The following is a 12,337-nucleotide window of genomic DNA, read 5'->3' as shown; positions in this document are numbered from 1 at the left end:
TAATTTTTCTTGTTGTATTTAATTTCTCGATTAAATAATTCTATATTCAAATAAATAATCATTTAATATTTTATTGCTCGAAAACATTTGTAATATATCACCACATTTCAAGCATTCTCACAATGGCACAACAAATCATATAAATTTTCCAATTTATACACGTACTTATTAGAAATAGACTATTTGTACATAATACAACAACTTTCTCAATCTCTTCATTTGAATCAAACTTGCTATTTAAATAGAACAAGTCATCAAAGATTTATTGTAATTATTTTAATCAGTAAAACATACTTTCAAATAAATTCCATCAACTTATGATTGAAAACTTTTTTAAAACAGCTTTAAGATTAAACCAAATCTTTCCATCGAATATCATTCATAAAATGAAACAACGACATCTCGCGTGAAAAGAAAATTGTATAATAAATAATGATAGGGCAAATGACAAGTCATCGTACTCTATCGAAATTTTGTGATAGATTCATTATTCACTGTCTATCAAATTCACCATTGTAATTATTCTAATCAATAAAATATACTTTCAAGTAAATTTCACTTAAATCGAAATACTTATGATTGAAAACTCTTTCAACATCGATTAAATTAAATTCTTCTAAATTCGAATATTCATATAAAATCAAACAATATCTTGAAAACGTGTGAAAAGAAAATCGTATAATGAGAGCAAATTTTCCTAGATTCATTATTTACTGTCTACTAAATCCACCATTGTTACCATTGTAACCAATAAAAACATACTTTCAAATATTCTTCAACTTCCATTAAAATCGAAATACTTATGATTGAAAATTTTTTCAAAATCGATTAAATCAAATCAAATATCATTCATACAAAATCAAACAACGACATCTCGTGAAAAGAAAATCATAATGATGGAGCAAACAACAAGTTATTATACTCGAAATTGAAATCTTCTTGCATTATTTACCAAATCCACCATTGTAACCAGCCAAATAATACTTTCAAATAAATTTCATTTAAATCGAAATACTTATGATTGAAAATTCTTTCAACATCGATTAAATCAAATCCTTCCACATTCGAATATTCATATAAAATCAAACGATATTTCGTGTGAAAAGAAAATCGCATAATGATAGGACAAATTTTCCTAGATTCATTATTTGCTGTCTACTAAATCCACCATTGTTATCATTGTAACTAGTAAAAACATACTTTCAAATATTCTTCAAATTCCATTAAAATCGAAATACTTATGATTGAAAATTCTTTCAAGATCGATTGAATCAAATCCTTTCATATTCATTTCAATACCATTCATACAAAATCAAACAACGACACGTCGCATAAAAAGAAAATCGCATAATGATGGCGCAAACGACAAGTCATCGTACTCGAAATCGAAATCTTCTTGCATTATTTACCAAATCCACCATTGTTACCATTGTAACCAGTCAAACAAATAAATTTCATTTAAATCGAAATACTTATGATTGAAAATTCTTTCAAGATCGATTGAATCAAATCATTTCATATTCGTTCCAATACCATTCATACAAAATCAAACAACGATATCTCGCGTGAAAAGAAAATCGGAAATAATGAATAATCTAAAGTACGGTAGACTAACAACGAACTAACAAACGACTGCGAAACAACGTTGGAAACGGAAAGGAAGAAGAAGATGCAGGGGAAGATGTCCAAGGTGTGTCGTTAACCGCGGTTTAATCTGACCACAGTCTGTTTCATTAGCGGCCGCGTCGTTGTTAATCCCAGCAAGGGTTGGAAAGGTGTGGCGGGGGCGGTTGGGACAGACAGGAAGGGTTTCGGGGGAAAAAGGAAGGACAAACGATATCGCGGCTCACCGGGGCACAACAAAGCTTCCTCTGTATCAGTTTGCGTTCACCTGAGATAAAATTGCTTCGGTCTGGTTCCATTCGTGGCTAACTAAATAGCTTAAAACGAGAAAATAAATTCCTCGTCTCCAATTTTCAAGAAATTTTTCATTCTTGCATCAAAACGTTTATTTTTCGAGGGATATATTGTTTGAAAATTATTAGTAAATCAGTGCTTTGGTTTGTGTCTGTTTGGCGTTTGTTTGAACAATTGTGATATGTTTGGGACTATTGGAAATTTGATTGGAATTTCGTAATTGTATTAACTGTGTACATACGAAAAGTTATATTTAAAGTTATTTAGGCTTATTCATTTCATTCTTTCTCTCACGTCATAGTAATAATTTAGAATTATTGTTTGAAAAATTATCAGTAAATATTGATGGATTTGTTTGAAAAATTGTGATAGTGTTATTGTTTGGAAATTTTTTGAATTATATGGTAGTATATTATATATATATGTAGATTGTAACATACAGCTTATTTAGGTTACTAGGTTTATTAAGTTATTTATAAACTATTCATATGCAGAGTATTAATATTTTTGTGGGACACGTTTAGAAAGTTAATTCTAAAGACTAAAACAAAAGGTATATAAAAATGTCAATTGACATTTATTTATTAAGTTATTAACTTTAATTATAAGCAATTAAAGTTTGAATTATTGATTATCTCATGAATATATTAACAGTCTTATATTTGTACCGATTATTGTGTCTCTAATTTATTTTTGTGCATAATTAATTATAATTAATTAAATCGAAATAATTTTTAAAATAAATTTTGCCGATATCAAGTGAATAATAATTTATTTATTCCAATTACATGTCAAAGATATTTTTCTTTTTAATTTTTTTAAATCATTTGATGTGATTTTTCTGTCAAAAAATTTAAAAATTGCTCAAGCTTAAAAAATAAACTTATGTTTTCTATTAATATAAATGAAAAATATATGTTTCTAAATATTTAGAAATAATAGTTTAATAATTTTAAATGATTAATTTTAAAGAAATAATTAAGTAATAAAATATATTTAAATTTAATTAATTTAGAAATAAATTTTAGAAAATATTTTTGTTTTTTTTTCTTTCATACAATCCAATAATAATTAAATCTAAATCAATTTTTTTGCTTCTATTATTATACGAGGCAGTTAGTGTATTAGTGTACTCAAATTTCTCTCGATGCAATCAATTACTATATTTTCCATGAGAAACTTTTCATAAAATATAATTTACTTATCATTTCCTGTGATGAGTAAATAAGTGTAAGAGTACATAATATTTAGTGTTATAATACTTCAACATTTCATTAACATTTCATTTATAAAAAAATAAGAAAAGATATATATTTATTATATGGAAAAAATTAAATTATTCTTTGAATATAAAATAAAATAAAAACAAATCGGACAAAAATATTTATTTCAATATTTTGTTTTTTCAATGAAAGTGTTTTTTAAAAAACACTTTTTGAAAATGACATTAAAGGCTCAATAATATTCGTATATTCGATAATAATAGCTTAGCGAACGTTTTTGCATTTCGAATTTTAAAATCGAAAGAAAATAACATCCATATTATTAAATTCCATGTATTATTTTAATTTTAATATATACGATTCGACATTTTTTCTAAAAAATTTCATGGAAGAATAGGTATCACGTTGAATCAACTTTCGATACACGTGCTAACACGTTTTTGTCTATATAACATCACGTCCCTATAAAATCTCATGAAAAGATAACACGTAACACGTTTTCTCCACGAGTCGATCACGAATCGGGCAACGATTTTTCTCCAAATAGACGAGAAATAAATAACGTGGCTTTCCTCCTCTTCCATTAACGGGAGAATGATGGTCACGTAGTGATACGTGGCAAGTGTTTCGCAGCTGCCAGTTACACAGGCGACACAGATTGCGTCTTCGGGGGATTATATCGCTTGTACAGTTACCAAAGTTACTAAAAAGCAATTTTCTTGCTCGTCGAGATTCGTGTGCCTACAGAGAAACACGAAAGCGAGAGAGAAGAAGAAAGAGAGAGAGAGAGAGAGGAGTATCTGACCAACTGTGTTTCGCGTAACTTATGCAGTGATGAACGAGGCCAGAGATCTATGGGACACAGAGAGACCGAGCACGGTTTCAAATTTTGCGACCGAAATTTAACTCAAGAAAACAAAACAGAGTTTGTAACAGATGTTTCAGTTTCAAACCCTTTCTTTTTACTTTCCTCTATCTACAAAGTGAATAATATTATTATAATTTTCACCTCTATGAATATTTCACTTATTCATAATGGAAAAAGTGTATTTAGAAAATTTGTATCGGAAATTTGTGTATAGAAAGAAAAAAAAACTTTTAAACTACGTGCTATATAATTTTCTATTTCTAATTTTTGCATAAAATAACGAGTATTTAAAAAAACGTATGCAAAAACATTCGATAATAACGAAATAAAAAAAAGATCGGGTTAAAAGTTGTTATAAGGAATGCTTGAAATAGTGGTAATTCATCATTCGAGGCGTTTCTCGTAATGCAAGTATTTTTTTATTGCATCCTCATTATTTATCATCGAACGATCCTCGCATTGTTGAAGTTATTTAAGCACTCGCTATTTCGCTAAGAAATTTAATAATAAATCTCTAATATCTCTGAAAGGCCTCGGTTATAAAAGACATCATTATATTTATTAACAATTATTTTATTATAAATTTCTTTATTAAATATTTCTAAAAATAACAGAATTGATCGAATTTCCTTGTCTCGCGAAATTTTCTTAGATACAGTTTTCACGACTATTATCGTGATTTCTCGAATGTTTCAGTTGCAAACGATAGATCTCCCTTCCCTCCCTCAAAGAAAAACGGGAAAAGGAAAGGAAACAATTACGTCGAAAATTTATTTCTTCCCAACCATTCCATTTGTATCTATCAGCTACACCACCATTACATCCACCATTTCCTCGTTCTTATTATTTTTTTTCTCCCTTTGTCGCGGATTATTCAGTCCGTCTCGTTGCTTTTAATCGGGAATGAGGTAGTTATTAAACTCCGCTGAAACGCACAGAGAGAAGCGGGCCATCCTATTTCACCGTCTTCCGCGACTGATTAACCCTTGTTGGACAGATAAACGTGGATTTATCGCGCCAGTTTCACAGGAGAGTTGGATTTGCGGTGGGTTCCCACCCCTGTATTATCGGAACGGAGCTGACCGATCTTTAGCCCACCTCCCCCCGTCGTTCCTAAAATTTATCGCGTCGCCCACGCGCGACATTTAGATTTGTGGCTTTCAACGGTTAGTCGAGGGCTCCAGGGTGTTCTTCTCCCTCCCACGATCGTCATGGTCGAGGTGATCTTGTTTCGAGGGTGGAAGGACCGTGAGAGAGGAGTAGGAACACGGTTCCTTGGGGGTTGGAATTCGGGGGTGAAAATGGAGTGGGATATCATGGACGATAATCGAGATTGCATAATGTGTGAGTTGTGTGTGTATATGTGTGTGTGTGTGGAATTGAGATGCGGATTGTGAAAGATGTAATTGTAGATTTTGAAAAGATTTGAGATGGAGATGTGTTTCGTCGTTGAATGATATATCTTATTCTAGTTTGCATGATTTGTTTAAATTATGTCCAGTATATTCTGAGTGTATGTTGTATATTGATCGAAGCTTGATATTTTTTCTTTTTTTTTTTTTTTTGTATTTAAGATCTAATCTTGAGAAAATAATATGAATTGAGTGGGATTATATAGTTGAGATTATACAATATACGTGCAATGCATATATTGTACGATAAGTGGGATGCGGAAGTTTGTGTGGTTATATACCAGGTGTTGTGTAATTGATGATATAAGAAGGGAAGTGGAAGATGATTTTATGCGAAAAATAGTAAATATTTTTTTTATTTCGTTTTGAGTAAATAAAATGTGAACATTTTTCAAATATAAATGAAATTCTTGATTGAATTATCGATAGTTATTCTGTTAAAATAAGTAAATTTTTATTTGTTATTACATGCATTTTTTCAATATCTTTTCTGGTATTTTTCACATTATTGACAGTAAGTTAAATATTTAACTATCTGTAAATATTTAGATATCCATTGTTTATCGTATAAAAAAAAACATTAATGTAAAAAATTATATTTTTTTCTTATTTTTCAATAAATTTTATAAAAAAAATATTAATTTTATATAGAACTTTATATATTTTTATATAGATTAAAGAACTGCATCAACTGATATATTAAAATATATATGATTATATCTTATTTGAAATAAAGTTTATCTTAAAATATTTTTAGAATATTTTAAGAATTTGTAAGAATAGAAAGAATAATTTGAAAAATAAAATTGTAATAAAATTTTTCAATTAAATTACTTTATATAATACAATAATTTAATAATAATATAATTTAAAAGTTTAACAATTAAAAATTTTAATGGAGTTTAATATTGTAAACATTGTTTTGAAGCTTTTAATATTCATATATTGATTTTTATATGTTGCAATTATAGATTCAATAATTTAATAGTATAATAATTATTTTTTTATATATTTTATTAATAAATAATTTCCTAATTTTCTAATACGCGTATCTATTAAATTTATTCTGTATATGTATATTATTGCATATTTTCTGCATATTCATATATAACTTATAATATATAATACTTCCGCAGTAACATCAATTTTCGCAATTTAGCGATAATTAATATCGATTTTTCAATAAATAAAAAAATTATATTGAAATTGCATTTTAAATCTAAAAAATTTTAAAATTAAAAAAATATTTATTTTTTCAAAAATCAATGTTATTCAATTATATTTTTTAATTATATATTTTTAATTATATTCTAATAAATTTGTAATAAATTTAAAAAAATGGGTATTGTTGCTGTAACAATAATTATTATATAATAATATATATTATAAAATATATATAAATATATAATTATAAAATATATATAATATTTATTATATAATAATATATTATATAATAATAATCATAATATGGTTATATAACCATATTTATTTTAAAAAATTGGTATTATATATATATAATTGAAAATAAAAATTTTTTTATATTATATAGTAAAGGAACCAAAATCTATGAGTATATTAGGTAAATTGAAATTTAATGAATATGTAAAAAGAAAATTGAAGATAAGTATTACTACATATTATAGACAAATTTAAATCATATAATATTACAAATTTACAAGTTTATTTATATATATAATAAAGTTATATATTGTAAAATTAAGATATTATGAATTGAGAATTTGAAATATTTGCATAATATGGGAAGCATAACAAGTATAATGTATCACAACAAGTTTAATTACTATGATAAAATTGAATATTATAAATTAACAATTTGAAGTAAAGAGAAGTTGAATACTAACATAAATGATTTTAATTAATTAGAATAATCTGATAGTAATATAATAAGTTCAATATGGTAATATAGTAGATAGTAAATAGTATAAGTAAGTATTACGCTATTAGAAGGAAATTGAAATTCCATCAACTGAGAATCTGGAATAATGAGAAGTTGAAAGAATATATTGTTTTCAATTGAAATGACAGAGTACACTATTTGAATTAGAATTTCAGAATTTGTTGTGGGGAAATCAAAGTTTAATAAATTATGCAAATATTAGAATATATATAAATATAAAATTATATTATTAACTATTACTATTAACACATAGAATTATTAGTTATTAAAAAAATAGGAATTGTCATAAATAATGGAATTTTAATACATTGGAATTATAATTGCTAAATTCTAATTAACAACTTACAATATTATTAAAATTATTATTAAAATTATTAAAATTATTATTAAAATATTATTAAAATTATTATCTTTTTTTAGTTGATTTTGAGATATACTTTCTAATTCTAATTAATAAATAAAAATTATAAAAGGATTGCAAAGCAAAAAACTTATTTAAAGTTATCAATTTATTTTTATATAATAAACTCTCTTGTATATGTTTAAATCATTTTGAACAAATAATTTCATTACTATTTTTTCTTCGTTTTTCTTCTGCATAATTTTATTAATTTCTCAAAATCAGATTATTTTTTGATAATATTTTTAATTGTTATGATATTTTTATCTTCTTTATAATATATATATTTGATCTATATTATTTGTAAAAAAAAAAAATATCTAGAATTTCATCATCAGTTCAATAATATTTCTTGTAAGAATTAATACAGATTTGTTTTAACATAAACTGCAAAATGAACAAGGGAACTAGTATTTTTATATTGTAGAAGAAAATTATCCAACATAATATGAGATATTATGTGACTATGGAAGATTTATTTCAATAATCTGATTACAAATTTCTTGAATCCTTCAAATTCATTCATTCATTTCATTCATTTTCAGAATTTTTATTCAGAATTAATAATTGATATGAATTAACTAAAAAACATGACACGTTAATTCATATTCAAAAATAAATTTATATTTAATACTAATATATGTATTAAATTATACATATACACATATGTGATGTGATACAAGAAGTATTATTTAAGATATAATTAATATTTAAGATACAAGAAGTAATTATTTAAGATATGTTAAAAAATTCGAATAATTTTTGATACAGAAATTTCTCTTGTTTAAAGTTCTTTTAAAAGAATTAAAGTTCAATTAAATTATTTACTCAGTACCAATTTTAACACATTTTTACAAAAATATAAAATCAACACTTTTTTCACTAAGCTACAAATATACCATACAAGTATAAGTATATAACACACTAACTTTTCACAATAAAAGAAAGAAAGAAGAAAAGATGCTCCATATATTTATCACAAACGTATTACCTCTGCGATAAAGAAATTATCAGCATCTAATATATACATACACACACACACACACTTATATAGACACAAACGACCTATAATTCTCGCGTCTTCCTTTCCCATTCTAAGTTGGAAACTGTGCCGATTCCTGCAAGCATTCATTCGCTCCGCCACGTGTCACGGCTCGGACAGCTCTCGAAGGATGGGGTGGCACGGTATTATGCAAACAGTTTGCATCTCTCGCACGCACACAGCCACGTGGCGTACATGCGCGTTCGATACATCGGTAGATGCCGTCGCGTTCGACCCATTTTCCAACAATGCTCGACCCGTTTATTATTAGATGCCGAGGCTCAGATACAGTGGCTGTCGACCAAGCCACCGGAATAAAGATGACATGAGGACGGCACACCGGCTCGTATCTCGCACGTTCGACGATGGAGTGCGATGGATCACACGGTGGATGCTTGCGAAGCGATCGTATATTCCACCTTCTGCTGATTTCAATGATTCAAGAATCGCTTACGTTGCACGTTCTGCGCATGAATAACGAACCAATCTCTACGGGGGATTGTTTATTCGCCGATCTGATTCGATTAGAACGTAGTATCTGGCGCGAAGACGTTATGATTTATGAAGTAAGTATCGTGGATGTGATACGTTTTGTGAAAATTTATTTTTTTTTTTCTTTATATGTATAAGGGATGCATTTCATCTTTACATGAGTGAAAAGTGTATATAGGATGATTTATTTAAGATTGGAAATGTTTATTTTTGAAATTGTTCGTAATTCAATCGATTGTGATCCATTTTTTTTTATAAATTTTTTATTTATTTGTTACAATAACGATTTAAATTTTAAAATTTTTCAATTATTGTTATTGAAAAAATCATTATTTGTATTTATTGTATATTTTATTGATAGAATCGTGTTAATATGTTTTTAAATTGTGAAATTTAATATTTTGATTTTTAGAGAGAATATTTAAAATATTTGTTCTAAAATCGTGTTTTTTGAATTATATTATTCATATGTTAAATTTATTTTTTGTATAAAAGCCTTAATGGATGAATTAAATAAATATGTTGAATTTCTGAAAAAATATATGAAAGAATCAAGTTAGTTTAAAAAATGTTTTGATTTTATAAATTTTATAAAACTTATTAAATAAAAGATAAGAAATATACAAAGCGATACTCATCAATTTTACGTTCCTTGTTTTTTGTAATCAAATTTTATTCAAATTAAAATATCTTCTGAATTAATGATTTTTTAATATAAATAATTAATATTTCATTGAAAGAATTAATAAATTGCAATCGGTTATGATTATATTTAGTAAAATTTCATTTATAAATTATCTTTTTTTCGAAACTATTCAATTTGTGTAAAACTTTTTTCGATATAATTAATTTCAAAAATAATTTATAATCTTAGATAATTTACTTTAAATATATTTTAAGATAAAGCGAAAAGTAAACAAAATTCATTTTTATTTTCACGATTTTTAATAATGAATGAAAGTTTCTTTTCATATTGATATTTAAATTATTAAAAAAAATTAATCAAATTTTTAAAATATCATAAACTATATATAAAAATTATTTTCATTAATTTTATATATATTTTTTTCAATAATTTAATTTTTGGTTTCAGAAATAATGTATACAAGTAATTTTAAAGAAATTTGATTTAGATTTAGAATACGTTAAAGAAGAATATTATTTTGCAAAAATTTTTAATATTAATTTATAACGTAAATATTTTTTTACATATTTATTTTAAAAAATTAACAAATTTATAATATAAAACTAATAAAAATATTATATAGAATTATATAGAATAAAAAGAAAAATTAAAAAGATAAACAACTCATTTAGAAATATATTTAAAAAATCAAAAAATCGATATAAAACATCATTATATCTTTTCTATGCTAAATCTGAAAAATTCGAGATAAATTTTTCTTATAACTAAAAAAAATAATTTAGATTTTTTATGATATATAATATAGAAAGCTAACACGATTTTTATCGATTCTTTAAAAATAATAGAAATTTAAAAGAATATTTATATTACGTATATTTCACACAATAAAAAAGAAAAAAATTTTTTAAATTATTGATCGTGAAACGATGGCAAAATTCAGAGATAAAGTAACGCATTATGCAACCAAAAAAGGGTGCATAACCGCGTCAGTGGATTCGTAGACGACGTGTTTACAGAAGATGGACGGCGGGGAAGGATAAGCCGTCGGCAAATACGTAGGTTCCGTGAAAAAGTATGTCATAAGCGAAATTCCGTTTGAGTTTGTTAGAATTGTCCTTCTTCGACGGATACGAGAGAAATAAAAAAGGGTAGAGGGAGAAGAAGGAAAACTTCCGTTTGAAAAATTCCTTAAAATGCACGCTACGTTGCACAACTTACCCTCCGTCGGTACACCTGTTCTCTTGGTCGAATTTCCACTCTTCGTTTTGGTCTCTCTTCGCTTTCTTTTCTTTCCGGTTTCTAAGAACAAACGAAAAGATACCATTTAAAGAAAAAATATTACACGTGCAACAGTTTGAACGATGTTTCCGCGAAAAAATGTGTGAAGAGAAAAGTTGTAAAGAAATGTGTGAAAAGTTGTTTTAAAACTTTTGGGTTGTTGGCTGGTTGATTTGGCAGCAATTTTTTTTAACTTTTTTTGAATTTTCGAATATATAAAAATACTCGTATTTAAATTTATCTTATTGCTTTTAATCTTTATCTTTTTTCCTCTTATTAAAATTATCAATATAAATCAAGAATGATAATTGCGATAATAAAGAAGAAAAAGTTAGAAGATAAAAATTATTTTTTCAATTAAAAGTTCAATTAATTTTCAATTTTTTTGTTATAACGATTGTAATTGATCGAAAAATTTTTTTCAAACGATAACGATTCACGTGAATATAATACATGATAATTGGTGATGTGAATTGCAAATAATTATCTATAAAAGAAATTGTATTTTTGTTGCTTATATCTATAGTTATCTATAGTTGTAGATAAAAGAAATTATATTTCAATCATCAATAATGCATAGTTATCAATGGGGAAAATTATATTTCATACAAAATAATTATCAATAATGAAAATAAATATATTTTGATTGTAATTATTCAACAAATTTTTAATTTTATAATAAATTATATATAATTTTTATTCGTGTAATACGTATGATGTATATTTTATATTTAGATAAATTTTTTTTTAGATAAATCATATTTTTACTTAAATGATTATCTATTTATAATTTGAACCAGAAATTAGGTTGTAATAATAAAATATAAATTACGAAGATGAAAATTTGGTTGATTGAATACAAGCAAAATAATATTTTTGTTATAACTATTATATACGATTAAAATGTAATTCCTTTCATTAATAATGATTATTGACAAATAATAAAATTTTCATCATTAAAAATTATTATTTTCATATTGAAATATTTCAAAATTTTTTCTTCGTTTGAGACCACGAATATATCGCGTTTCTATATTGTGTTTGGCTGCAGGTGATCTATGATGACGCTATGATCGTTCAATGCTGAAATTGGAGGCAATTGTTTCGTTGAGAAAACGATCTGGATTCTTTTGGCTAAAAT

At 25.6% G+C, this 12,337-nt stretch overlaps 1 long non-coding RNA gene across 5 annotated transcripts in view; it reads right to left on the bottom strand.

The window, feature by feature from the left end:
- The window catches only part of LOC100578102, a 314,713-nt gene that overhangs the window by 82,354 nt on the left and 220,022 nt on the right, over positions 1-12,337 (bottom strand). For all 5 annotated transcript variants that reach the window (XR_001705214.2, XR_001705212.2, XR_001705215.2 and 2 more), the window contains exon 4: positions 11,137-11,217. This is a non-coding gene — a long non-coding RNA (ankyrin repeat domain 50). The remainder of the gene's footprint in view (positions 1-11,136; positions 11,218-12,337) is intronic.

The sequence above is a fragment of the Apis mellifera genome, linkage group LG12 (assembly GCF_003254395.2).
Source record: "Apis mellifera strain DH4 linkage group LG12, Amel_HAv3.1, whole genome shotgun sequence".
Classification (NCBI taxonomy): Eukaryota; Metazoa; Arthropoda; class Insecta; order Hymenoptera; family Apidae; genus Apis; species Apis mellifera.
This window is presented reverse-complemented; position numbering and strand designations above follow the sequence as displayed.